Source organism: Oryctolagus cuniculus, chromosome 14 (assembly GCF_964237555.1).
Source record: "Oryctolagus cuniculus chromosome 14, mOryCun1.1, whole genome shotgun sequence".
Lineage (NCBI taxonomy): Eukaryota > Metazoa > Chordata > Mammalia > Lagomorpha > Leporidae > Oryctolagus > Oryctolagus cuniculus.
Window position 1 is genome coordinate 33,013,157 of NC_091445.1, and position 27,577 is coordinate 33,040,733.

At 39.7% G+C, this 27,577-nt stretch overlaps 1 long non-coding RNA gene across 1 annotated transcript; it reads right to left on the reverse strand.

Annotated features, from left to right (window-relative positions):
* Window positions 1–478: 478 nt before the first annotated feature.
* LOC108177273 (uncharacterized) lies at window positions 479–27,198 on the reverse strand. Its single transcript, XR_001794091.3, has 3 exons — window positions 26,852–27,198; window positions 2,889–2,962; window positions 479–1,581 (listed from the first exon to the last, which is right to left on the reverse strand). It is a non-coding gene; the product is annotated as an uncharacterized lncRNA (long non-coding RNA).
* Between the last annotated feature and the right edge of the window lie 379 nt (window positions 27,199–27,577).

The following is a 27,577-nucleotide window of genomic DNA, read 5'->3' on the forward strand; positions in this document are numbered from 1 at the left end:
AAATGAGGACATGGAAGTCCGGTGGAGAGACAACTGAGCCCATCAAAGCCTCACCCCACTGGCCTCCAACTGCCAGTCCTCTCATGTGTTGCCCCAGCATACAGAGCACTCTCTTCCCAATCCGCAATGGCCTCCGTCCTGCTCTCAGTATCTGGGCAGTGCATTCTGTCCTCTGTAAGCATGAAGACCAGTGACCGAGGACCTGAAAGAGTGCTTCTTTGTTTTGTAGCATGCTCAGTACTTCCTTCCAGATTGCAGAAATCATCACCCCTGGTGCTGGGAGAGCTGCATCGTCCTGGATCGTGACACCCCCTCAGCTCTAGGGACTGCTCGTGGACAGTACGGAAAGGACAGCCCATACTAAGAAACCCCCAGCACTGACAGAAGCTCCCCTTGATTATAGCAAGGGTCAACTATCTTTTTTTTTGATTTATTTATTTATTTGAAAGTCAGAGTTACACGGGGGCGGGGGGAGATCTTCCAACCACTGGTTTACTCCCCAGATGACTGCCATTGTAGTTGGCCAATGCAGGATCCAGGAGCTTCCTCTGGGTCTCCCACACGGGAGACTTGGGCCATCTTCTACTGCTTTCCCAGGCCATAGCAGAGAGCTGGATCGGAAGTGGAGCAGCTGGGACTTGAACCAACACCCATATGGGTTGCTGGCACTGCAGGTGGCAGCTTTACCTGCTTTGCCACGGTGCCGGCCCCAAGGATTGACTTTTTCATCTTCCTTATCCTGATTATTTTTCCGTCTCTTCACAGAAGTCATGATCAAGAACATGCTCTAGAAAATCTGTTAATCTCTTTCAGAGGGTTTGCCTCCTGTCGGAAGACTGCTCGTGCAGAATTACCCACGTCTGAGGATTAATGCCTGTGGTGTGTTTCTCATGTTTCCTTTTGTGGATGGAATTGTGTGTTGCTATTCTCCTGTTCCCAATGGCACCACTGTGCACTGGGTTACCTTTGATGGGGCCAGCATAGGTGTGACCATGAAAATGTAGCACAGAGAAATTTCTTTCAGGTGAAGTCATAATCCTACATCTTGACTTGAAGTTGGAGTTACATGAATCTATACATGTGGCCATATTTCACAAACTCTAAGAGCAAAACAGAATGTACAAAAACTTGTGAAATGTAAGTGAAGTCTGTAGTTTACTTAATAGCATCATACCAAACACAATGTCCTAATTTTGAATATTTTATTATGGTTAAATGTTATATTTTGGAGAAGCTTGGTGAGGGTACACAGGGACTTTTTATGATATCTTTGTAACCTTTACATGAGAGTAAAAGTTTTCCAAAATCAAAAGTTTTGAAGAAAAAAGTGTAATATCCACAACTTTTTTTAAAAAAAAGGTTTATTTATTTGAAAGACAGAGTTATAGAGGCGCAGATAGAGGGAGAGAAAGAGTGAGAGAGAGGTCTTCCATCTGCTGGTTCACTCCCCAGATGGCCATATGGCCAGAGCTCTGCCAATCCAAAGACAGGAGCCAGGAGCTTCTTCTGGTGTCCCTCCTGGGTGCAGGGGCCCACGGACTTTGGCCATCTTCTATTGCTTTTCCAGGCCATAGTAGAGAACTGGTTTGGAAGAAGAGCAGCCAGGACATGAGCTGGTGCCTATATGGGATGTGGGCGCCACAGGCTGAGGCTTAGCCTACAATACCACTGTGCCACCCTGGTGCATATTAACTTAATAATGAGCTAGAGAATGTTCTGTTCGCACACTCTTGGTTAGTAAGAAAGGATGCTGACACTGATGCTGTGGGAAAGTGCCATGACTTCCTATCACTGAGCTGCTATTTGGGCAGGCACTCCACAGAGAGCATTCCTCTACACTTCCTGCTCCTCAGCGGCTGGGACTCCACCATTTCTGACCCCCAGGCCTCTCATAGACCAGATTTCTTATCGCTGACCTTTCCAGAGGTTACAATTTTAGGAACAATGGTGGATAGGAGGGAGGTACAGGAGAGCAATCCATCCTATTTCTGGAAGATGTTATAATCTCTTTTGGGAAGTAGAGATGGCTAAATGAAGGTTGTTGACACACTCAAGTGACCCATGAAGTAATTGTAAATCAATAGATAAATAAATAAAGATGGGAAAAAAGCAAGAAAAATGGCAAGGAGAAATATGAGGGAAGGACCGAATTCTGATCTAACTTCTAGCACTTCATCAAGGCCAGTCTCATTGTGTAGTGGACTAACATGACTGAGAATTCTCTGGTATGTCTCCCACTGCAGTATGAACCACTTCTTGTCCCTCTTTTATGGGTTGTGTTGTGACTGCTATAACTCTTGGAATGTAGCAAGTCATGCTATGCCAGTTGCAGGCTGATCTCCAAGAAGACTGACAGATGTCTGCTCCTCCAGGGCCTGGAACCACTTTGCAAGCAGTTTAAGTGTGCACTGGAACAGATTACACGAGAGGAGCTGTGCATTGTCCAGCTTTCGGATGGCCCTGGGAGGTGTCACACATGTGACTCTCAAGACAGTCCAGCCACCGAGTACCTGCTAGGGACCCAGTCTACACCAGGGAGCAGAGAATTACCCACCGGAGAGCCACCTGAGTTCCTGACTCACAAAATTATGAGGTGGAATTTATCAAGGAATGATTGAGCTTAAATGCATGTTCTATCATTATGGAGAGTAGACAAGATAACGCTGTAAGAGAAAGCAAGGGAAACAGAAGTCTGAATGAGGGAATCAGGGAAGACTCACTCATCAGGGGCCATGAAGGTCAAGAAGCCTAAGGACAGCTCCTGCTACTGCAACTGGAACAGGGTAGAGGCTCAGAGGGTCAGAAGGACAGGCAGTAGCAAAGACATGCAGAGCTGGGACGTTCCTCAACCTGCAGAAATGGAATTCACATGACAAACTGGAACTCACATCAGCTTCCTCTCTCACTACACAGAAGCATCTGCAGAAGGAGCTGAGACTCTGTTGCACAGCTTCATGCGGGCCTGGAAAAAAAAACGAGAGCAGACTTGGTGGGGGTCAACTGGCTGCTCCCGCATGCAACAACAGGCGAGCCACAGCACCAGCAGAATGTGTGTGAGCTGTAGGGGGTGTAATGGTGTGGCTACACCCCCACTTCCTGATCTTAACGTGAATTTCCTTTGTGTCCAACCCCAACCTGAATCTGGGGAAGGGAGATCTGAAAACATAGTTCCAGTGGGAATAAAGCATCTCTCTTGTAGGGTAGGTGCACTTTCTACTTACTGGCTAGAGGCTGACAGATGGTCAGAACAGGGCAGCACAGGTCTCTTTGGAAGGACTGAGTGAGCATCATGTATTTCAGGATTTAATAACTAGGAAGCTAAGAAAAGGAAAAGGAGTTGCTTGCTCTTAGAGGTTTTCATATCTAGTAATGTAAATGGGAATGAAAATCAGATCCTTAACTCTGAGTCTACTTCCTTCCTGGACATCAGATGAGGAAGCGATGGGAAATTCATTGAGCTCCCTCTGTCCTTTGCCTTACAGATCCATCAAAGCTCAGAGTTCTTTCTATGCCTCCTTTTCTGCTGGGAGTGAGGTTTGTTACGTCATCTCCTTCCTTCTCCTCTGGGATTTGATGGGTTGGCATGTAAGCAAGAGCATTTGGCGGCAACCATGACCTGCCATTAGGGTTGAATGTCACATAGTCTTTAAGTACTCCACCCTCTCCTATCAAAGCCACTTGATCAAAGATTATTCTTGGTTTTCTAGGATTTAGTGTGACCTTAGAATCTTAACACATCATGCTTCTTTGGAGGGCAAAATTTAACTTTTCTTGCTTGCTGTTTTCATGTCTAATGAATGTGGTTTTCTGGAGAGGCTTTGATGTCAGGTTGTTTCTCACCCACAACTGTACTTTAATGTCTTGTCTGTGGAGTGCACCTGCTAGAGCTTTCCAGTGCCATACTCGAGGTAGCAAAGGAAGGCTGAAATCTCTCCATTTTATTCACAAAGAGTCTGCACTGGAAGATCTCAGGTTTTTTTTTGTTTGTTTTGCTTTTATTTGGTCTATGGTCTTGTGAGGCAAGGAGAGAAGATTTGGCATTTGCATTGTGCCTTTATTGGATTTCAGATAATATACTATGCAAATGCAGTTACAGCTCCTTTTAGTCTTCATCAGAACTTGGCTACTAGGATGCATTCTGTCTGAAGAGATTGGGTTGCACATAGAACAAGAAAAATTGCTGATATCAGAACAGGGGAAAATTAACATCTAGCAAGAAACTGTCTTATTTTTTTCTTCATTCTGTGTGTATGGACTCCAAAGCTGTTTTTAAGTTATTTCTAGTGCCAAGGGATGACCAAAACAGACTTTCAGTTTCAGGGATTCCTGACCTCCTACAGGTTAATGAGCTCCTAGACTAATAGTTCAATTGGGAATTTGGTTTAGAGTTTTATGTAAGGCAATATCTACTTCTCATGGGAATAAATAATTTTTATCTACACATAAAGTCTGGCTCATGGGATTAAAACAAAGTCATCTGTTGGGTAATTTCTTTGGAAATTTCTTACCTAAGCAAAAACAACAGCAAAGTCCAAGCTAGCCGTGTAATGATGATGATGATTAACACCTCTATCTTTCTTTCAGTATGGAGTAGCTTATTCTTTACAATACACATAAACTGATTTGAATCTATGCACAGGAGCATAATAAATACTAAGGGAAATGCTACTCTGCATTAATGAATGCACTGCATTGTAGTCAGCTAGTAGTCTCTTGGCAATAGAGTTGTTACTGGGTGTCATTATCTCTAGATTTAGTTCCTGTGACCTTTGGAGGCAAGCTAGCACAGAGGAAGAGAGGAAGACATATCTTATTGTGCAGACAATGCACACTGTAAGACAGGTTGCAAAAAGCTAGCGGTTTCATCACATAAATCTCTTGGTCTCAGAGAGGTTGGAAAAATCTTAGTGATTCATGAGCACAAACCTTAATTTACTATTTTTCCTGGGTGCCCCCGAGGAATGGTAGGAGGGTGAAACCTTATTACAAAGAGTATGGCTATCGTGTTGGAGAGAAAAAAGGGGAACTGCAAAGTGAAAATGCAAGGGTTGCTTATCATTGTACATTTGCTTGTTTTCAAAAAGACTGAATACAATTTCTGTGTGCAAAACTGTAAAAGAAAAAGTCTTGCAACTCCATTAATTTTCTTTTGGACTGCTCACAAACACCCAAGCATAAGTCTTGTAGTTTGAATGGTTATGTTCTCTATTATGTTGGGATAAGTTGGAGATAAGTATTTTCATGGGTATGTCTTTTTATGAGTATACCTTTTATTGATCTTTTGTGAAGTAGTGGATATGATAGATGAAATGTTTTTATTTTTAAAACACACTGAGTGGCAGAATAGGTAGAGATATGTGGTGGAGCCATCTTTCTCCCTTAGATTTGTCTATGTCTTGAGGGAGAAGCTTCAAAATGTGAGATCCAAGTAGAAAGAACAGCCTCTTTGGATTGCAATCTCTCTGTTGCTTGTGATGTGCTGAGTTCTGAAGCATCCAGATAATGGTTTTCTTTCTGATTGGTGATATGAAACCCTATTCCCCCCAACACTGTGTCTTATTATCATTATTGTCAGTTTTTCTTGGGGTGCAACAGTTTAGTAGATCCATCTCTGGCAGAGACTATACCCAAAGCATAGATGCTTTAATATTTCGTTCAATGCAGAGGTTGTGGTATGAGAGTTGTGAAGGCAGAGGATTCCCTTGGGAAGTGATTTCTCAGTGTTCATAGCACTACAGAAGTCTAACACCTGCCGGTAATAGGTGTCCCTGGCACTGTTTCGCAGAACACAAGCCTCATTTCCCAAGGCCTTCCTAAACAGAGGCTCTGAGGCAACACTCTTACACGGGCACAAACGCTACCACACACAAGGGGGCTGGAGAGCTCAAATCATGCTGGCAAGTAACATTTAATATATAAATCACCTAGCACATCCATTATCTCCGGGGGCTTGCAACTAGCACTGGAAATTAAGGGGAATTTCAGTCTGACTGTTCTGCTGGGGGAAAGTGCCAGAGAATTGGAAACACTTTCAGGAACTCCAATAACACAGTAGTTTGGGAATGTTAACACTTGATGAAACTGGAGCCTTATCTGTCTTGAAAATGGTAATAAAGATTATATAGCAAAAGAGAACTGCTCGTCTTTTTTATTAGTATTTACAATTTATCCGATAAATCCATGAATACTGTTAAACTGTTCTAAACCCATAGGTAGGGGTGGACATATGGTGGAGCAGTTATGGTACTGCTTAGGATATTTCCTTTGAATATTGGAGTGCTAGGTTTGAGTTCTGGCTCTGATACTGCCTATGTGCTTCTTGGGGGAGGCAGCAGATGATGGCTCATGTACTTGGGGCTCTACCACCCACATGGGAAGACCCGGATTGAATCCCAGGCTCCTGGCTTTGATCTGGCCCAGCCCCAGCTGTTGCAGGCATTTGGGGAGTGAACCAATAGATAAAAGACCCCTCTCTCTCTGTGTTTTTCTGTCTATCAAATTAAATACAAATAAATAAATACTTTTAAAAATTAAAAAATAAACCCACAGGCATTATAGTTTTGTGACAGGAGAGTAAATTAAAATATTAATTCCTGTTTCTTTTTCCCAAGCAGGCAGGTAGCCACTTAGTATTTTCATGCTTGAAGATGTTTTCATGATTTGAATATAAAAGCCATCCAAAGTGTGGTTTTTCCTGTCTTTTGTAAAGTCCTGAGTTCTTTGAAGAAGGGGTGATGGTGTCTCTGAAGCAAGAGGACAGATAGGCCCCATGAGAGTAGCCAGGGCCAAGCTCCTGTGTGCTGGGGCACAGCACATGTTGTTTGCAGGACCCGAGGGTGGTCGGGGAGGAGGAGCTGCAGTAACAACCGCATCTGAACTCAGCAATCATTTTTAAAGAGACACACTTAATATTTACTGCACATTCAAGTGGATGGGAAGTGAGCAGACCCTCCCATTTCTTCCTTGGCTGACAATTACGTGATACCTTCGCTAGTGGTCTCCAGAAGTCATTCTACTCGATTGAAAACCATGCGGGTGTGCTAGTTAGTAAACGACTGACCTGCAGCTTCCAACCCACTCGTTTTTCTCAGCTTTGTGAGCAGTGGAGACTACAGGCACGCACCTGCTCTGCCCTGCCGACTCTTTTGGGGTTCTGCCAATGAGGAAAGAGGAGGGAGCTGGAAGCCTGGACAGAGGGGAAGGAGTGCTTGCGTACCCCCTGTCCTTGTCAGCAACACTTCAGCATCCCAGACCTACCAGGTCATTCTGGCAGGAGTCTTCCAACTTAGAAAGCAGTGTGCTCTCTCCGGAGCCCTGGCTCCCGCCATCCAGCCCTCCCTCCTCGTGGGTCTGCGGACAGCCCCACACAAGCCTGTTCCTGAGCCGAAAGAAACTAGCCTCCAAAGGCTGAGCACTCCTCTGAGGCCTGGGTTTCAGAGTCATGGATTCCCATCTCTAAGATCCCAGGGTTGAAAACCTCGGACCTTTTCCCTTCTGATCCTTCAAGCGTAGTGGTAGGAGCTGTGCCCTATTACCTTTGTGAGACTTGAGCGGATTCTTCATGCGATTTCAGTTCCTCCTCACCTTTTTTCACTGCTCTATACATTGTGGATGGGACATTCCCTCTATTAAAGGAATTCTTCAGAGGTTTTTTTTTTTTTTTTTTTTTTTTTTTTCACTAAAATCCCCAAAACACAGGAAACAAAACCGAAAGTAGACAAATGGGATTTTATCAAACTGAAGAGCTCTTGCTCAGTAAAAGAAACAATTAACAGAGTAAAGAGACAGAGAGTGGGAGAAAATATTGCAAGCCATAGTCTGACAAGGGCTTAATGACCAGAATATGTAAGGGATTCAATTATTCAATAATAATAATAAAAAAAGAAAAAACTCCAAAACTCACAAATAATTCAATTAAAACTGGTCAGTAGGGGCTGGTGGTATGGCACAGTGGGTTAAACCCCCGACCTGCAGTGCCAGCATCCTATGTGGGCACTTGTTCAATACCTGGCTACTTTACTTCTGATCCAGCTACCTGCTAATGCGGAGGATGGCCCAAGTCCTTGGGACCCTGTACCCATGTGGGAGAACTTGAAGAGGCTCCTGGCTGCTGGCTTCTTGCTTTGGATCTGCCCAGCCCTGGCTGTTGAAGCCATCTGGTGAGGGAACCTGCAGATGAAAGACCTCTCTCTGTGTCTCTACCTCTGTCTGTAACTCTGTCTTTTAAATAAATAAAATATATCTTTAAAAAAACATGAGCAATAATTCTGAGTTATCATTATTCAAGGAAAGACATGCAAATGACCAAGAGGGATATGAAAAAATTCTCAATATCATTAATCATCAGAGAAATGCAAATCAAAATTACAAGACATCACTTCATGCCAGTCATATAGACTATTTTCAAACAAATATAAAAGATAACAAGTGTTATAAAATCTGTAGAGAGAAAGGAGCTCTTGTACACTATCAGTGAGAACGGAAATTAGTGCAGCCATTCTAGAAAACAGCATGGAGGCACCTCAAAAAAATAGAACTACCACAAGACCTACAATTCCACTCCTGGGTATTTATCTTAAGAAAATGAAATCCATAGGTCAGAGAGACATTTGCACTCCTGTGTTTATTGCAGCATTACTCACAATAACCAAGAAATGGAAACAAACTGGTGTTCTCCCACTGATGAATGGATAAAGAAAAGGTGGTACATACACACAGTGGAAAATTATTGAGTCATTAAAAGGATGAGATCTTGTTATTTGCACCAATGTGGATGGAACTGGAGTCATTAGGTTATTTGAAATAAGCCAAACACAGAAACACAAGTACTACAGGGAGAACTTTTATTTGTTTATATTTTATTATTTATTTATATAAAGAGAACAGATTTTATGTATTTCCTATATCCAGTTTTAAGAACATAATGTTACTTTCCACCCTCCCTCCTTCATTTTTTCTTGTTTTTCTTTTAGTTTGTGTGATAACATAACTTTGGATTTATTTTATTATCACAAGTTTAATCCTTCGATAAAGAAAGAATTCAAGAGTAGAAAGTAGAAAGACCACTGAATTTTTTGAGAGTTGGCTTCTTAATTTTGAACAATACGATCAGGACTACCAGAGACTGGGGAGAGTGCTGAGGAGGGAGGGTTCAGGAAAGGTTGATTAACGCGTGCCCTTTCAGTTAGGAGAGACACATTCTGCTGTTCTACTGCACAGCAAGAGGATGACAGATAACGGCATCATACTGTATATTTCTCTGAAAACAACAGCAACAAAATCCAGAAGAAAGAATTTTGGATGATTTTGCCATTAAAGTTACATATTTGAAGATATAAATATGTTTGTGATGGGACATTATACAACATATTCATGTATAGAATAAACACTTGGTCAATTATTATGAGTTAAAAATTTAAAAATTATTTCTCAAAATTAATTGGTATGATTTTCTGTCTCTTTACTAGACCCTGACAGATACTAAGGACATTTTTCTTGTATGCACCAATTTTGCCTTTAATGATAGAATGGTGTGCTAATAAATGTGTCTTTATTTGATTTTTAAAAAGATTTATTTTATTTATTTGAAAGAGTTACAAGAAAGGTAGAGAGAGAGAGGAAGAGAGAGAGAGAGGTCTTCCATCCACTGGTTCACTCCCCAAACGGGCTCAATGGCTGGAGCTGAACCAATCTGAAGCCAGGAGCCAGGAGTTTCAGGTCTCCCACGTGTGTATAGGAGCCCAAGGTTTTCTATTATATTTCCCAAGTGCATTAACTTGGAGCTGGATTGGAACTGGAATAGCTGGGACTTGAAAAGGCACCTATATGGGATACTGGCACTGCAGGCCGGAGGTTTAATCTGCTGCACCACAGTGCTGGCCCCAGTTTGATTTTTATTATAACTATTATAACTAGGTGATATTCTTTTAGGCATGGTGGCAAAAGCCAGGAGCTTTGGAATTTGACACAGATGGTTGTGGGAGTCTGGGCTGGGAGAATAAATGGTACTATAGGATGGAAAGTGAGCAGATGGGTGAAAATGCCAAGCTGATTTTTAGTAAAATATTTTACCTTATAATGAAGGGTCCACAATATATTTCAGTTTCATATTTCCTTTGTTCACTTAGAACACAATCATCATAAGCCATAGTGTTTTGTAATTTATTCTGTTTAGGATAAGTGAGTTTATGAACATCAAACATGTCTTCTTATTTAACTGATTCTGTTAGAAGTCTTCCTAAAGATGAACTGATTCATTACCTTCTTTCATTCTTTACACCATCCTAAACTTGACTCCAGGAGAGACACTTAGTTCATACCTTGATAACACATCAAATGTTTCTGCTTATCACTTCCTAAAACTGATCCTTTCTCTTCTGTTGAATTTAAGAGTCCAACATGGATCTCACAACAATTATGTCACATCCACAAATTGTATTATAGAAGCATAAGACTCAAGCTGAGGTTTTCATTTCAATTGTGTGGGAATGACAGGCTGCAATTTGCCTACTGATTCACGAGCTAATAATTGTAGTGAGCTCATGTCACATGATCCTTCTGCTGGTTTATGTCCTAATATTTGTGCATTATGCTGGATGCCATGTATAAACCAGTCAGGGACCCTAAAATCATCCTGTTGAGTTTGAACACAATACTTCATGTCTTTGAAGGAAATCTCCTATGGAAACAAACCACCCGTTGCATGTTGTTTTTGGCAAATAAGTCAGTAGGAATGACATTAACTTGAACTGACATGTAACCATTGCTTTGATTTTTTTTTAAAGCCACTGTTTTTATCACAACACACAAGCATCTTATTGAAGCTGGTCACCATGACTGTTGGATTTTTTTGTTTGTTCCTGCCCCAAGTGGTTCCAGGTGGCTGTGGCTCATGAGGATGAGATCAAATTATGAGCACACATACACACAACTGTAAAGTAAAACTCAACTCCTATTTGTATAGTAAATGTGTATCTTTGTATGTACAGACACATACATATGCTAGATACACAAATAAATGTGTGTGCACAAAATTCACACAGATACCTCTATCATACCTCCATCACATTTTTCTGTTTTTGTTTTTAAGAGTCATGGTCTTCTTTCTCCCTATTGGCCTGTCAATCACATCTCTCTTGTAATCTATTGTCCCTGCTGGAAAGGGCAGGCAAATCTATGTTGACTGCTGTGGGTTCTGTGAAATGAAAATGGAAGAGCGGGTTTCTTCTGGCCTCTTATCCTAGTGCCCATATAAGATAACAGTGTGGGGTATGTGTATATGGGTGTGTGTTTGCACACATGTATGAGAGATGGAAAGAGAGGGGATTGATAGGAATGGGGGAGTGGGGAGAAATTTATACTGTTAGAGGCACCAGTATAGTTAGAGATGAGTCCTAGGATGCACAGAGCCAGTGTAGAAACAAGAGCTGAAGCAATGAGCAGAATGCAGTCTGGTTAAACACAAGGGGCAGTGTCACATATTTGTCTGTGGGTGGTCACTTAAGTATAGAGAGGATAAATTTGTGTTAATGAACATGATCAAATTATAGGGCCTGAGACAGAGAAGGCAGTAATTTCAAGTCTACCACTCCAAAAGATCCGAAAATTGTTTTTCTTAAAGGTTTGTGCTGAGGCTGTTGCTGTGGTTCAGCAGGTAAAGCTGCCACCTTCAATGCTGGAATCTCACGTGAGCACTGGTTCAAATCCTGGCTGCTACACTTCTGATCCAATTCCCTTCTAATGTGCCTGGGAAAGCAGTAGAAGATGACCCAAGTATCTGAACCTCTCACTCATGTGAGAAACCTGGAAGAAGCTCCTGTCTCCTGGCTTTGGTCTGCCCCAGCCCTGGCCATTGAGGTCATTTGGGGAGTCAGCCAGCAGACAGAAGATCTCTCTCTCTCCCCCTCCCCCTCCCCCTCTCCCTCTCCTTCTCCCTTATCTCTTTCTATCTTTCTCCCTCTCTCTAACTCTGACTTTCCAATAAATAAATATTTAAAAATTAAAGTTTTCTACTTTTGGTCAGTTAGGAATCTGAGATTCGTTCACATTAATGTGGCCTTGCAGAAGGCTCTCAGATTTGCCTAGCTCATGTTCTTTTGGAGAATGTATTATTTGGGGGCCTGTAACTTTATTCTATGTGAAAACAATGAGTTATTATATTTTAATACCAAAAATGTTTGTTCAGCAAGTGTAAGTTAAGAGTGTGGAGAATGAGTCTTTTTCAACACAAGTACAGTACAATTTCACAATTACTTGGATATTTTAAATTTAAAAAGCTATTATTGGAATTCATATAGTATTTGGTAAAGTTGCAGTATATAAAATCAACATGGAAAAATCAATAGCCCTTTTATAAACAGGCAATGTCATGGCTGAAAAATAGCTTTCAAGATCAGTCTCATTCACAATAGCTCCAAAAAGTATTAAATACCTTGGAATAAATTTATCCAAGGATGTCAAATATCTCTATGATGAGAATTACAAGACACTAAAGAAATAAATAGAAAAAGACATTAAAAGATGGAAAAATCTTCCATGTTCATAGATTGGAAGAAGCAACATCGTCAAAATGTCCATGCTACCAAAAGTAATTTATAGATTCAATGTGATCCCAATCAAAACACCAATGACATTCTTCTCAGATCTAGAAAAAAGGATGCTAAAATTCATATGGAAACACAAGAGATCTTGAATAGTTGAAGCAATCTTATACAACAAAAACAAAGCCAGAGGCATCACAATACCTGATTTCATGATATACTATAGGACAGCTATAATCAAAACAGAATGGTACTGGCACAAAAACAGATTTGTAGACTAATGGAACAGAATAAAAACTCTAGAAATAAAGCCATGTACCTACAACCAACTTATCATTGACAAAGGAGCTAAAATAAATCCCTGGGTAAAGGATAGTCTCTTCAACAAATGGTGGTGGGGAAACTGGATCTCCATGTACAGAGTATGAAACTAGACCCATACTTACACCTTACAGAAAAATCCACTCAAAATGGATCAAAAGTCTAAATCTATGACACTATACCATCAAATTACTAGAAAACATTGTGGAAACTGCAAGATTTTGGCATAGAAAAAGAGTTCTTGGAAAAGACCCCAGAAACATATGCAATCAAAACCGAAATTGATAAATGACATTATATCAAGCTGAGAAGCTTCTGCACTGCAAAGAAAAACTCAGCAAAGAGGCAACCAACAATGTGACATAAAATATTTTCAAACTACGCAACTGATAAAGAATTAACATCTAGAATCTATAAAAAGCTAAAGAAATTCAACAATAGAAAAATAATCCTGTAAAGAAATGGGCAAAGGACTTGAACAGTCAGTTTTCAAGAGAGGAAATTCAAAAGGCCAAAAGACACTTGAGAAAATGCTCAGATGACTCGCCATCAGAGAAATGCAAATCAAAACCACAATGAGATTTTATTTCATTGCAGCTAGAATGGCTCCCATACAGAAATCAACAAATGATCAATGCTAGTGGGAATGTGGGGAAAGGGTGCTCTGGTCCACTGTTGGTGGAATGTAAACTGGTGCAGCGACTGTGGAAAACAATATGGAGATATCTCAGAAATCTTATTATAGACCTACCATATGACCCAGTCATCCCACTCCTGAGAATTTAGCCAAACCAAAGGAAATCTGTATATCAAAGAGTTATTTGTGCCCACGTTCATTGTAGCACAATTCACAATGGCTAGGATATGGAATCAACCCATATGTCCATCCGTTGTTTACTGGATAGAGAAATTATGGTAATTATGGTATATATACACTTTGAAGTACTACTCAGCTGTAAAGAAAAAAAAAGAAATCCTATCTTTTGCAACAAGATGGAAGCCACAAATATACTTAGTGAAATAAGCCAGTCCCCGAAAGACAGATTTCATGTTTTCCCTGATCTGAGGTAACTGAGTATCTGGAAAGTAATTTGTTGGAGTGAAATAGGTATTTTGAGATTTGATGATTGCCTATAGCCCTTGTCTCTTCCATTGAGGAACAGTGGTTTTTTTTTGTTTTTTGTTTTTTTTTTTGTTTGTTTGTTTGTTTGTTTTCCTCTTCATACTATTTGTTGAACTCTCTTACTTAGTGCAGGGTTAACTTTACAATCATTAAGTAAACTGAAAATAGATCTTTGTAAAAATTAAGAGTGGGAATGGGAGAAGGAAGAGGAGGAAGGGTTGGAGCATGGGTGGGAAGGAGAGTAGGGGGAATGTGTCACTATGTTCCTAAATCCATATTTTTGAACTACATGAAATTTGTTTAACAATTATAATTTAAGAAAATTAAAAAAACTAAAATGCTATAAAATACTTATAATTAGGCAATCATTATAAAGAAGTTGTAGCCAAGTGAAGAAAAAAATTGAAGTAGTAATCTTACATTATTAAAAATTTTATTTATAGGCCGGCACCACGGCTCACTAGGCTAATCCTCCGCCTTGTGGCGCTGGCACACCGGGTTCTAGTCCCGGTCGGGGCGCCAGATTCTGTCCCGGTTGCCCCTCTTCCAGGCCAGCTCTCTGCTATGGCCCGGGAGTGCAGTGGAGGATGGCCCAAGTGCTTGGGCCCTGCACCCCATGGGAGACCAGGAGAAGTACCTGGCTCCTGGCTCCTGGCTTTGGATCAGTGCGGTGCGCTGGCTGCAGCGCGCCGGCTGCAGCGGCCATTGGAGGGTGAACCAGTGGCAAAGGAAGACCTTTCTCTCTGTCTCTCTCTCTCACCGTCCACTCTGCCTGTCAAAAAAAAATTATTTATAGATTATAGCAATCAAGTACCTAGATATTTTATTAGAATTAAATGGAAGTAATATAAATATGCTGTGAAGGCTCTACACAAAATAAGAGGTTGGAAAACCAGTATTTCAATTAAGACAGCAAAAGGTAAAAAAGAAGGCAATAGAAAGTCTGATTGCATTTATGTGAAAGGCAACTGCCATCAGCAATGAACAAGACAGATATGTCCTCCTGCAGTGGAGGGGACAGAGAATGATTTCATAATCCAAGAGATATACCAGATGGTTTTTTAAAAAAAGTTATCAAGAAAAATAAAGTGAAAATGGGGAATGAAAAAGGAACGTACATGGATATGTTATATGATGGATAGGATCGTGCGTTAAGGCTTCCTGGAAGAGGAGGTGTTGGATCAGTGTTGAATGCAGTGAGGAACTGCACTATGGGACAATCCAGACTTTCTGGGGTACCCAGAGTACTTGAGCCAAAACAAGCATGTCATGTTCAAGGAGAAGCAAGAACATAGGCAAAGGTGGAGGGAGGGAAGGGGAAATGATGAAGATTGGAGAGATACACAAGTCAACTTCTTCTACCAATTACACACAATTAACATCTGGAAACAGCAGTTGGGTTTTTGGTCACAATTCTGATATTTGGCCTGGGCTCAGCTGATTGTGTGTAGCCTGCAGACATGTGATTGTTTAACTGGGGTTGCTGATCTAAGATGGTCTCACATATCTGGTGGCTAGTGCCTGGTTCTTGATTGGGTCATATGTCCCAGTCAGAGTTTCCCTATACTGTAGCAGCGATACTATAAGACAATAACCTCTAATTCCCAGTGCGGATGTCCTGAAGACCAGAGCAAGTCATGTGACCAAGCATTGGGTCAAGATAGGAGGATATTGGGAGGGATTTGTGGGGAGCACCATTCAACGCGGGATAACACCCACGATATGCACAAGCAACAGCAGGTACTTTACAAATTTCTTCTTAAATGAGAGACAAACTCCCTTTCTTTTAGGCAAATTTTTTAAGTTGTGTGCATCTCAGAGAATTTCTAAGAGGTGTTAAACAACTTATTTGTGCCAGCTATTAGGCTAAAAGCATGATGTGGATAACTCATGTAAAGCACAAGCTTATCTTAACATCGGATCCAAAGAACCATCAGTCTAGAACACAATGTGCATAAATTATCTGTTCCCTCAAAAATGCAAAATGGAAATTATTGTGACTATGCAGCAAAATGTTTTGAAACCCTCCACTCTCTCTCTAGCTCCTCTGGAGCCTCTGCCCTTGAAGTGTTTCTGAAGTTTATCTCACCCTCGCCATACAACTTCTCAAAGCTGGTTTACAACTTCAGTCCACACCATCCCTTTGTCTCTTCATCCTTTCCTCTCTCTCTCTCCTTTTTGTATCTTTTCTCCTGGCAGTAGGACTCTGTTCTTTCCAATTCAGTTTCAACCAATCCCCTCACCTTGCCCTTCATGTGTTACCTTGAATAAACCCAAGAGCCACGGCAAAGCCAAAACTCCTTGTGTTATGACAATGGTCAGTGACAAATATCTCCCCTCCGTTTCCAAGTATACAGACTATTATCCTCTCTAGACCCCTACACTTAGTTGTAGCCATGTAACTAGTCTGGCCAATATGGCAAAATCTAAAGAGACATGCATTGATTTTGGGTGGAAATATTGAGCATTGGTGTGAATTTTCCTGTCCTCCTCCTAGGTATGTTAGGGTGTTGTGACAACATGTGTTGACATAGAAATGCCGTAAGGCCAAAGGAGCTGAAAATTCTCACAGCTGTTCAGAGTACTGTCTGCTGAGATCTTAGCATGCAGGAGCTATGTGAGAATTGGAGGCTCATTGTTATTACGGAAAATCTAACCTGTTTTTTTACGAACTTTTTAAAAAAGATCAATTTATTAATTTATTTGAAAGGCAGAGTTACACAGACAGAAAAGAGAGAGACAGACAGATACACAAAGAGATCTTCCATCTGCTGGTACATTCCTCAAATGGCCACAGCAGGAGGGCTGGGATGATTCAAAACTAGGAGCCAGGAGCTTCCTCTGGGTCTCCCACGTGGATGCAGGGGCCCGAGGATTTGGGTCATCTGCTGCTGCTTTCTCAGGCACATTGTTAGGGAGCTGGATCAAAAGTGGAGCAGCTGGGAAACTAACCAGTGCCCATATAGGATACTGGAGCTTTAGGCTGCAGCTTTACCTGCTATGCCACGACGACGGCCCTTTCCATGAACTTTTTTGAAGATTCCGTAAGGCTTTCAAAAATTCTGTGCACCAAAATAAACTATCTTAATTCCATTTCCCACAAACTTTTTGGAGTTTCCTCATATGGGTGAAATAGGGGAGACGGTCTGAATATGTAAATGTTAACACTCTTCATGCAGGCATCTTCTCATTGAGTCATGAAAATATCCCTGTAAGTTAGTAATGCTTCTATATCTGTCTTGTAAACAAAGACACAATGGCCCAGAGAAGGGAAGCTATACAAAAGCACAGATCTCCAAAGGCGGCAGAGTTGGGGCACAAACCCAGACGGAGTCCATGCGCTTAGAATTTATGTTCTATTTTCTCTGATGGTACTCATTCACTTACCTGGTTACCAAGAAGGATACTGAACTTATCTTCATTCACATCACAATTCTCCCACATCTGAGAGGTACCAGTTGTGGTTAGGGCCTCATCCCAGATGGTTGTATACCAAATTTACCATAAAAGAAGGATATTTTTTCCTGATTTTATAAACATTTAGTTATTGCAGATTACAACAACATAAGAAAGCAATAAAAAATAGAGGAATTGGCCTATCACTAGGTGCACTACACATGCACTTAGCATTTTTAGGCTACATCTCATGTTCTGTGTTTTTAATGCCATTAAGAAAACAAAACAAAACAACAATTGGCTTACTGACAAGACATATACATTGGCAAAAACACAGATATATGTTTTCATAGGATAACTGCTGTCAAGCACAAATAGGTAATACTTATTATATCTATTTAATATATATATTATTTATATATTGGTTACTTCCAAGGGGCATCTGGAGAGGCCACCCAAGTTATGAACTAGATATATTCCAGGCACATACATTTGAGTATAACCTGTCTATGATAGGTATGGGTAGATAAGTCTTTATACAATGAGATTGATTCACCTGGAATGAGGTACCCCCAAATGACCTGCTTCATTTGAACTCCTCTTCTGAGTTGATTGATTCAGTAGAAATTTCCATGTACTTTGGCCAAACTACTGCAATGCCCCAGTCTGCTGACCTCTCTTTCAGCTGCCTGTAGAAGTTTCTCTTCTAACTACTCTAACTCTCGTAGTAACTGCAATTCACAAAGCTTTATGAAACATCGAGTTCTTGTCCCCGAAATAAAAGTCTAGTTATATTCCGTGCGAGTGCCTTCCTTGAGCTGGGTGGAATTGAAACTTTCCATTTTCATCTGTTCAAATAACTACCAGGCCACATAGAGGCCAGAGAGAAATCAACAGAAATAGTTGTGCTCGACACTTCCTTTCCTCTAACTATTGCAGTTATAAAGTGAAAAAAATACTTTTTCCTGATGTGGTACCTATTTTAAATTTTGCCTATGCCTTCTATATTCAAGATATGGTGATTCAAAAAAAAGTAAATGTGATCTCCATGTTTGTATTAAAAGTCTGTTCCAAATATTTTCACTGAATATTTTATCTTTGCTAAAGTGCACAAGTTTCAGAAATATCCAATTACAGTACCACAACCCTCTGGCCTCTAGAATTGCTATTTCATTTTATAAAAATTAGAGAAAAATGTAAAGGTTAGATTTGATTTTAATTTCTGATGGAAACAAGCTTTTATCAATTTGGAATACACTTCAAAGACATCAGAACAACTAACTAGATTTTATAAAAAGTGCTAATCTTCTTGAAGTTCTTACAAAACAAGCCAAATTTCTTGCCACTTTCCTTTTTAAATGGGCTCCCTAGGTTGCACATAAAATAATCGACTGCTATTTGAAGACATCTAATTCAGTGTTTACTGGTTTGGGGCTTGTGAATAGGAAATACAAAGCAGGGTGATGACTTTGTAGTGGCTTTTTACTACTGCTTTACTCCAGCTATTTTTCTAATTGTGCTTTTCCATAGGCTATGGATTCAGCTTGTTGTTGAGTGGAGGGAGCTGGTATGGTGGTAGGGACTTGGTGGTAGGGACTCTCGTGTAAAGGTAATGGATTCTGAATTCACAGAGTGTAATATCCTGATTTTGCCTGTGCCACTATGGGTATGGAACATTGCGGTCATGAAAACATGGTGAAAATGACATGTACTTTGCAGCAAAAGCTGTGCATTTATGTCACCAATAAATTATGCAGTTGGCATTGTTTATATCCTTGAACTTCTCCAAGTTCCCCAAGAATACAGTTTATAAGAAAGACAATAACTCATGGTACATTTGGTAATATAAGTGGAATATTTTTATAGAATGTTCCAAAAGCATAACTAGGAATCACTTTTTAATTGAGACTTTGATGTATGTTTTGGTAGTCTATTGCTATATAAAGCCTACCTCAAAACTTAGTAATTCAAAACGAAAACAATTATTCACCTGTGAGTTTTGTAATTTGTAATTACACTAGGCAACTGATGGAAATTATAAATTAGGCAGAATTAAAATGTATTCATTTTGTCTTTGTATCAGCTGGGGCAGCCCTAATGAGGCTGACAGATCCACATCCAAGCTAGCTAACCCAGAGGTAAACAAATTGTTGATGGCTGTTGGTTGGTAGCTCATTTGGAGAGGTGAACAGGAGGCCTTCCTCTGGGTCGGACATGTAGCTGCTTGGGCTTCCTCACTCAGAGCACTGGGTTTCAAGAGGGAGAAAGAAAAAACTGGCAGTCTTCTTAAAGACCAGATGCCAACCTGGTACATGTCTTCACTATGCTACAATAAAAGTAATCTCATCCCAGTCCATATTTAAGAGGGTGAAGGAAGACTTCACCCGGTGGGAGACTGGCATACATGTATAGGAGAGCAATGTCTATGTGCATAGACATTCCATCCTATAATTGATGGAGGACAATAGATTTGAAAGTAGATTGTGTTAGATGGAAACTGGGATATAGTGGGTTAAACTGCTGCTTGGGACACCCAGATCTCAAATCAGAGTGCCTGGGGTTCAACTGAGTCCCATTTGTGCTTCTGATACAGCTTTTGTCTAATGTATTTGGCAGGTATCAGATGACGGCCCAGATAGTTAGGTCTTGCTACCTAGGTGGAAGACCTGGCTCCTTGCTTTGACCTGGCCCAGCCTCAGCTGTTGTGAGCAGCTGGGGAGTGAACCAACAGATGGAAGATCTCTCTCTTTCTCTCTCTCTGCCACTCTGCCTTTCAAATAAATAAATATATTATTATCTTTTTTAAAAAAGGAGGCATGAGTAAGATCAGAAATTTGATCTTTGGCCAATACAGTTTTCTGTATTCATTTCAAAAGCCTTTAGAAATTCTGTCTCCACTGTTGAATAAATAATTTCTATTTTAAAAATGTCAGTTGTCAGTGATTTTTTTTTGAAATACAGAGAAGGCTTATGTCCATCACAAAAGTGTACAGACACAGATACCCAACTAGCCTGAAGATGGGGCTCCTTGCAATCATAGCTTGGCTCTCTGATGAAAGATTCAGTAGAGCTCAGGAATTCTTGAAAATAGCTATGGCTGTCTGGATTTTCATATTTCTCAATATGTTCAAAACTATTATGAGGTTTATTTTTGTGACTGATTAAAAAAGAATGTAAAAATCAAGATGTGAGATGGTAAAATATGAAACACAAAGAAGGTGAGCTTGCTGGATTTTAACTCAGGATACCATACAGGAACAAACGCCTGCATGCCCAAAAGTGATGCTTTAGAGAATTTCATCTAAGAGCTTGAGTCACCTCTAGGCAAAACTGAAATGATCATTCGGTGGCAAAGCTACTAGTTTCAATGTCAACTTGAGTATTTCAGATTTGATATAATAGAGTAAGTGAACTTGATGGGGTTAAGCCTCAGAACTACTGACATTTTGGGCAGGATACATTTTTGTTGTTGGGGGCTGCCCCATGCACCACGGGGTGCTTAGCAGTGTGCCTGGCCTCTGCCCTGTAGAAATCAATAACTCCCATGATTCAGGACAATCAAAAATGTCTCCAGACATTGCTAGGTGTTCCCTGAGGGCAAAATTGTCCATGGATGAGAACCACTAGATTTTAATATATTTACAATTAAGAAAAATATTTTTCTCTGAGACAGAATATTTCATTAGTGGTATTCTGTCCTTTTGCAGCTGGAGGTGTGTTCATGAGCTATATTTATGTTCCATTTAAATAAATAAGATTTTAAACTTAAAATTTGAATGCACATCTCAGGCAATATAAATGGCTATATTAGTTTATTTCTAATATGTTTTTTCCCAAGGCTATCTGTGGATTTTTCTAAGAAATTATTTTTAGTTCAAGAATTTTAAGAACTAATTTCATAAAATAGAACATGTAAGGGAAGAGATTTCATGGATCATGGTGTCGGAAAGAAGCTTCCCTACCACCTGTCAGACACATGTGACAGTAGAGCTGGGAATGTTTTAGATAGCGTGTTGCCCAAACTGCTTACATACACATGAAGAAATCAAGAACTAAGAGAGATTATTTGACTTGGTTAGTTCTTCATATTTAGTTATAGGTGTGTTTAAAATTAGAAGCCAAAATGTCCCAGTTTTCACCTTGACTCTCTTCTTAGTACTCTATGGTGCTTTTTGGGGGAGGCCTCTCTTATCATCTTCCTGGTGCAGTATTGTTACATAAGCAAATTCTACTGTATTTTTAGACAGGACTCAATAGCACTGTGGGTGGAAGGAAGGAGGTAAGAAGAAATGCTTATATTTTAAGGAAAACAGTGTCTCCAGAGTCTTATGATGACATTTACCAGTGGTTACAGACACTTGTATATATTTCCTATTTCCAGTGTTTGACCTTACGTACTTAGGAAAATACCTCTTTCTCTGCTCTCCCATTCCCAATATCCCTGACAGATATTTTGGAATTGATATCGTGCTCCTGGGAATATGATTTACCTAAGTATTTAAGAAACAGGAAATCTAGTTCCAAAGTCATTCCCTTGAGAGTTATTCACACCACAGCTTGAGTATATTTTGCCTAGGCCTAAGGACCAAGCTGAAAGAGGGCAGCATGTGTGACAGCGATGGAGACAGAGGTGCGCAGGCCAGGGTCCCTTGGAGCAGCCTCAGAGCCAATGCGTCCTCTCCAGGGTTATGCTGTCTCACAGATGGTTCCCGATTCCTCCAAAAGTGCTCTGTCCGTGTGTTTCTCCTTTGCTATCTTTGATGCCAGACCATTTCTCCTGTGAGTTTAGTGCATCCATTTTGTGTTTAGTCCTTAAAATTTAGATTGTCTTCTTTTTAATTTAAAATATTTAATCCAAAAAGAAAAGCTCAAAGTGTACAGAATGATAGCTTAATATATGTACTGTGAAATGTTTAATCAACACAGTGATCACCACCCACAGTTAGCAGTGTGTGTGTGTGTGTGTGTGTCTGTTTGTATGTGTGTATGTGCTGAGAAAACTTGATACTTGCTGTCATACCAGATTTCAAGCAAATAATATGAATTACTAACTTCAGTCACATTGCTGTACATTCTATCTCTAAATTATTTACCTTTCAGCTGAAATTATGTACCATTTGACTAACATCTCTTTTACCAATCATCATTACCCAATCATCATTCTACTATCTGTTTCTATGAACTCAAACTTTTTTTTTTAGGAAAGTAGTTGATTTTTGTCAGTTAGCTTTTTTTTTTTTTTTTTGTTTTAAAGATTTATTTATTCACTTGAAGGTCAGAATTATAGGAGAGGAGAGAAACTCCATCCGCTGGTTCACTCCCTAGGTGGTTGCAACAGTTGGAGCTGGGTCAGGTTGAAGCCAGGAATCAGGAGCTTCATCTGAACCTCCGAATTGGGTGGAAGGGTCCCAAGGACTTGGGCCATCTTTAATTGCTTTTTCTAGGTCATTAGCAGGAACACAAACTGGCACCCATATGGAATGCTGGCATCATAGTTGGCAGTTTAAACTGCTATGCTATAATGCCTGCCCTGAATTTGAACTTTTAAAATTTCTTACGTAAGAGAGATTTTGCAGCATTTGTCTTTCTATTTCTGAGCTATTTCACTTGGAATAATGTCTTTCAAGCTTATGTATGTTTTTGGAAATTGTAGAGTTTCCTTCTTTTCTTTCTGAAACTATACCATTGTGTCTGTGTATGTGTTTGTGTCCTATATTTTCTTTATCCATTCAGTCACCTGCCAATGAACAAGTATGTTATTTCCATATATTGGCTATTAAGAATAATGCTGCAATGAACAGAGTTGCATATAGCTTTTTAGGATACTGTTCTCATTTTAAATTCAGAATTGGGATTGTTGCTAATTATGGTAGCTTTTTTAGTTTTTAATTTTTAGGAGTCTCCATATTGTTTTTGCATAATGGCTGTTCCAACTTACATACCCACTAACAATGTACAAGGACTTTTTTTCTCTGTGTCATCCATAATACCTGTCGTATTTTGTTTTTGATAATAGCCATCTGCACTGCTGCAAGCTGAAATATTGCAGTTTTAATTTGCATGTCCCCAGTGATTGGTACGTTGAGCACTTTTTCATGTATCTGCTGCCTTCTCAGAAAAATGTTTATTCAGGTATTTTGCTCATTTTTAAATTAGCTGTTATTTAGTTAATTTACTTTTTGCTCTTCGGTCATGTGAATTCTTTGTATATTTTGGATACCTATTCCTTATTAGGTGTGTAATTTGCTAATATTTTCTGAATATTATTTGCTAATAATATTTGCTAATATTCTCTTGTTCTATATGTTTCACTTTAATTTTTATTGACTGTTTCCTTTCCTACACAGAAACTTTTTAGTTTGATGCAATGCAACTGTTCTAATCTTTATTATGGCTTTCCTTCTGCTAACTTTGGACTTACCTTTTTTTTCTTTTTCTAGTTCCTTGAGAGGTCAAGTTAAACAATTTATTGATGGTCTTTATTTTTCCTAAAGTCTTATATAAGTACTTATATACACTTCTCTATTCAGGCTTACTGCTTATTATGTATACCATAATTTTTGGTGTGCTGTTTTCCATTTCATTTTCCTCGAGATAAGTTGTGGTTTCTCTCTATAATTGCTCTTTGATCCAACAGTATTTCGAGAACGTGTTATTCAATTTGTATATATTTGTGACTTTTTCAAAATTCCTAATTATTTTTAGTTTGACACCATTGTGGTTTGAAAAGATACTTGATACAATGTCAACCTTTTTAGGTTTTTCAACACTTGTTTTTTGACCTACAATGTGATCTATCCCGGAGACTGTTCGATGTACACATGAGAAGAATGTAAATTCTACTTTATTGGAATGAAATATGTATATATATGTATACATATACATATGTTATGTTCACCACAGTATTATTCTAGCCTGCTGTTTATTTATTTATTTTATTTTTGGACAACCTACTCACTGTTGAGAGTAGGGGTACTGAAGTCTCTATTATTATTATTATTTTCCTATCAATCTTGTTAATATTTGTTTTATTTTTAGTTATCCCAATGTTTAATGATTGTATATAGTTGTCATATTCTCTTAATGAACTGAGTTCATCATTATATGATGGAGATCTTGAGTTTTGTGCTTGATGCATCCCTCTGGTAGCTGCTTCCCTCCAAGAGCTTGTATTCTACACTACGTAACACCTTCCTTAACTGTCAGTCAACCTGGAGTCCATGCCTCCACTCAACCCACCACAGTGTCTGATGAGGAAATATTCAATGTGTATTTCCAGTACCACCACTCCCTTTGCTGGAGTAGCTGTATAGTGGGTGTCCTGACACCACTGCTATGTACACTACACCTATCTGAGCTGCTAGTGTAGCCTCTCTTTGCATGGTTTCTGGTGTCAGAAAGGCTCCCAACCTTGCCATCAAGTGTACTCTGCCAGAAGTCATTAATTAAAGATGAAGAAGCCATAAGGAGACTCCATTAAGGAGCTCAAATGGAACAGTCTATCTTTTAAATAAATAAATAAATATTTTTTAAAAAGAAAAGAGACAAATAGAAATTTTATATATATATCAAAAGCTTAAGAATTCATGTAAAACTACAGTTAAAATCCCCAGCAACAGACTAGATCAAACAGAAGACAGACTATCTCAACCTGAGTACAAGTTTATAAAATATCTCAGTCATAAAAATCAATCAATCAATAATAATTCCAGTCTCTGAGATCTTTGGGATATCATTAAATGAACAAATATTTCAATTTTAGGGGCTTGTAAAGGGGGAAGACATAGAAGACCTACTCAAAGAAATGACACTTGAAAGCTTCCTTAGTCTTGGGAAAGGTGTGGACATTCAGGTACAGTAAGGCCACAGCACCCCAACTAAACATAGTCAGAAGATCTACACCATGGTATAATATAGACAAACTGTCAAAAGTACAACGCAAAGGCAGAATTCTAAAAACTACAAGAGAAAACGTCAAGTCACATTTAAGGAAATTTCCATTATGCTACAACAGATTTCTCAGCAGAAATCTTCAAATAGTAAATGGAATATTTGAAACATATTCCAAGTTTTGGAAAAAAAATGTGCCAGTGTAGAATATTATACCCAGCAAAGTTATCCTTAATGAATCAAAGAGAAATAAAAAGTTTCCAAGACAAAAGAATACTGACAGAACTCAGCATCTACAGATCAGCTTTACAAAAGATGTTTAAGGGAGTCCAACATTCAGAAGCCAAAGAAAGAGAGCTATCACCATGGAAATGCCCAGAAGTATAAAATCTACTAGAAGAGTGGATATACAAAAGAGAAACAGAAGAAGAATCAAGTTCTTTCAATACTACCAAAGCACAAAGATGAACAATTGAAGAGGCAGAAAAGAAAAAAGGATATTCAAAATGAACAAAATTTTTTAAATGTCAAAAATAATATTAATAAATATAAATAATATAAATAAATATAAATAAAAAACCTTCAGTGTAGATTCTTGAGATTTGAGGAGTTCATGGACACTGCTGTCTCATAATCTCATGCATGATACAGTTTTATAATAAAAAAATCCAGTCTACCAAGTAGTGTGCATGATATATAGGAAATAAATCAAAGATGTGATGCCACATTAATAGTGGTAACTTCTGGAAAAAATTTAGATAATTTTTATGTTTTTCCTTGAGAATATTATGTCTTCTGTAATTATTTTGCATTAGAACGATCATGTGTGCAGACTAAGACACTAACAAACACAAACATGGAATAATAAAGAAGCGAGAGTAGTATTTTTTGAAGTCTGTTGGTTTAAGATTAGAAGTGAAATAAAAAAGCTTAGCTAAATATTAGCTGCTTATCCTAGAAAATAACATGCTTTTATTCTGTTTGAAGATTAGTTTAGATCAGTGGGCACAGAGCTTTTGGACAATGCAGGGCTCCTTATTTAGGGTCTGCCCAACCGTTCACCTTTGTTTTAAAAGGTTGCTTGATTCCTGCTCAAGATGAAGTGAGCAGCTCACTGAACAAAGATAAAAATCTCTTTGCTTGGCTCAGCTCTCCCAGGGCCAACAATACAGCAATTGGAAGCCAAAATGTCAGGAGAGCCAGCACCTCTCCCAGTTTTTCACCTTGGGGAAGCCAAATGTGTTCTTTTTAGCCTGATTTGGAGGGGCTCCATCCCAGAAGGCAGCAGCCACACACAATGAGAGCAGATCAGGCTGGTCCAATGTGGATGGCAGATAATTGTCCCTGGATTCTCTCCTTCAGGGCCTGCAGGCTGGGTAGCCAGACTCTCAGAGTGTGCGGCTTTCCATCCCTAAACTCCTGCCCATTAATTCTCTCCCTCCTGTCTCCAGAGAGGTGTCTCAGTTTTGAGCTGCTGTTGTGATCCTGTACACAGTTCTAACCTTGTATCTCCAGATGGAAAGCTGAAAACTGAAACCGACCCCTGGAAAGTCCCGGCCTGTTCTCGGAAGCATGCACCTACCCGAGCCGGAGGGTGTCCTGTGTGTTCACACTGCCTCTTCCAGGGCTCAGGATTCCAGCGAATGTCCGTAGCTGTGGTGTTTCTGGGGTGGCTGAGGGAGGCCAGTGTTACAAGCATTGCTCAGAACATGCAGCCTCCCCAGGCACCTCTCTCTGGCTTAGAGTCAGGCTGATTTGGGTTGTGTAATCAGTCCCAGGAGGCGCACTTTGTTAGCCCAGGAGATCTTCAGTCAGTGGTCATTGAAACAAGACTTCATGAACCGTCTTGCAAGATTGGGTGCCTGGTGGGCTAGCACACCGCGGGTAGTTTACAGTGAGCTATTTAGTGCCTAGCATGTAAGTCCCTCCTCCAGTTACTCATTGGCTGAGTACTACAAGATTACAATCTTCCTGGCATTTGCTTCAGCTGTTTGGACCTCTCCTAACTAACATCTTGTTTACCTAAAAACTATCCAGGTGTGTGTAACCTTGCTGTTACGCTAGCTAGGTACTTGTAACTTTCCACACATCTGCAAGCTGTTATGCTAGTTAGTTGTCTACTCACAGCCAATACCTTACTTTGAAGATGAACCAAATATTTACTTTTCATGGTCACCATGGATGGTTATGATGATATCAGTTCAAAAAAAAAAAAAGTGTAGGTGAAGAGTCATTTTGTGGTAGCCAGGATTCTCAAATGGCCCCGAGATGCATGTACAAATGATTTTCTCCCACTAGACTGTAACTT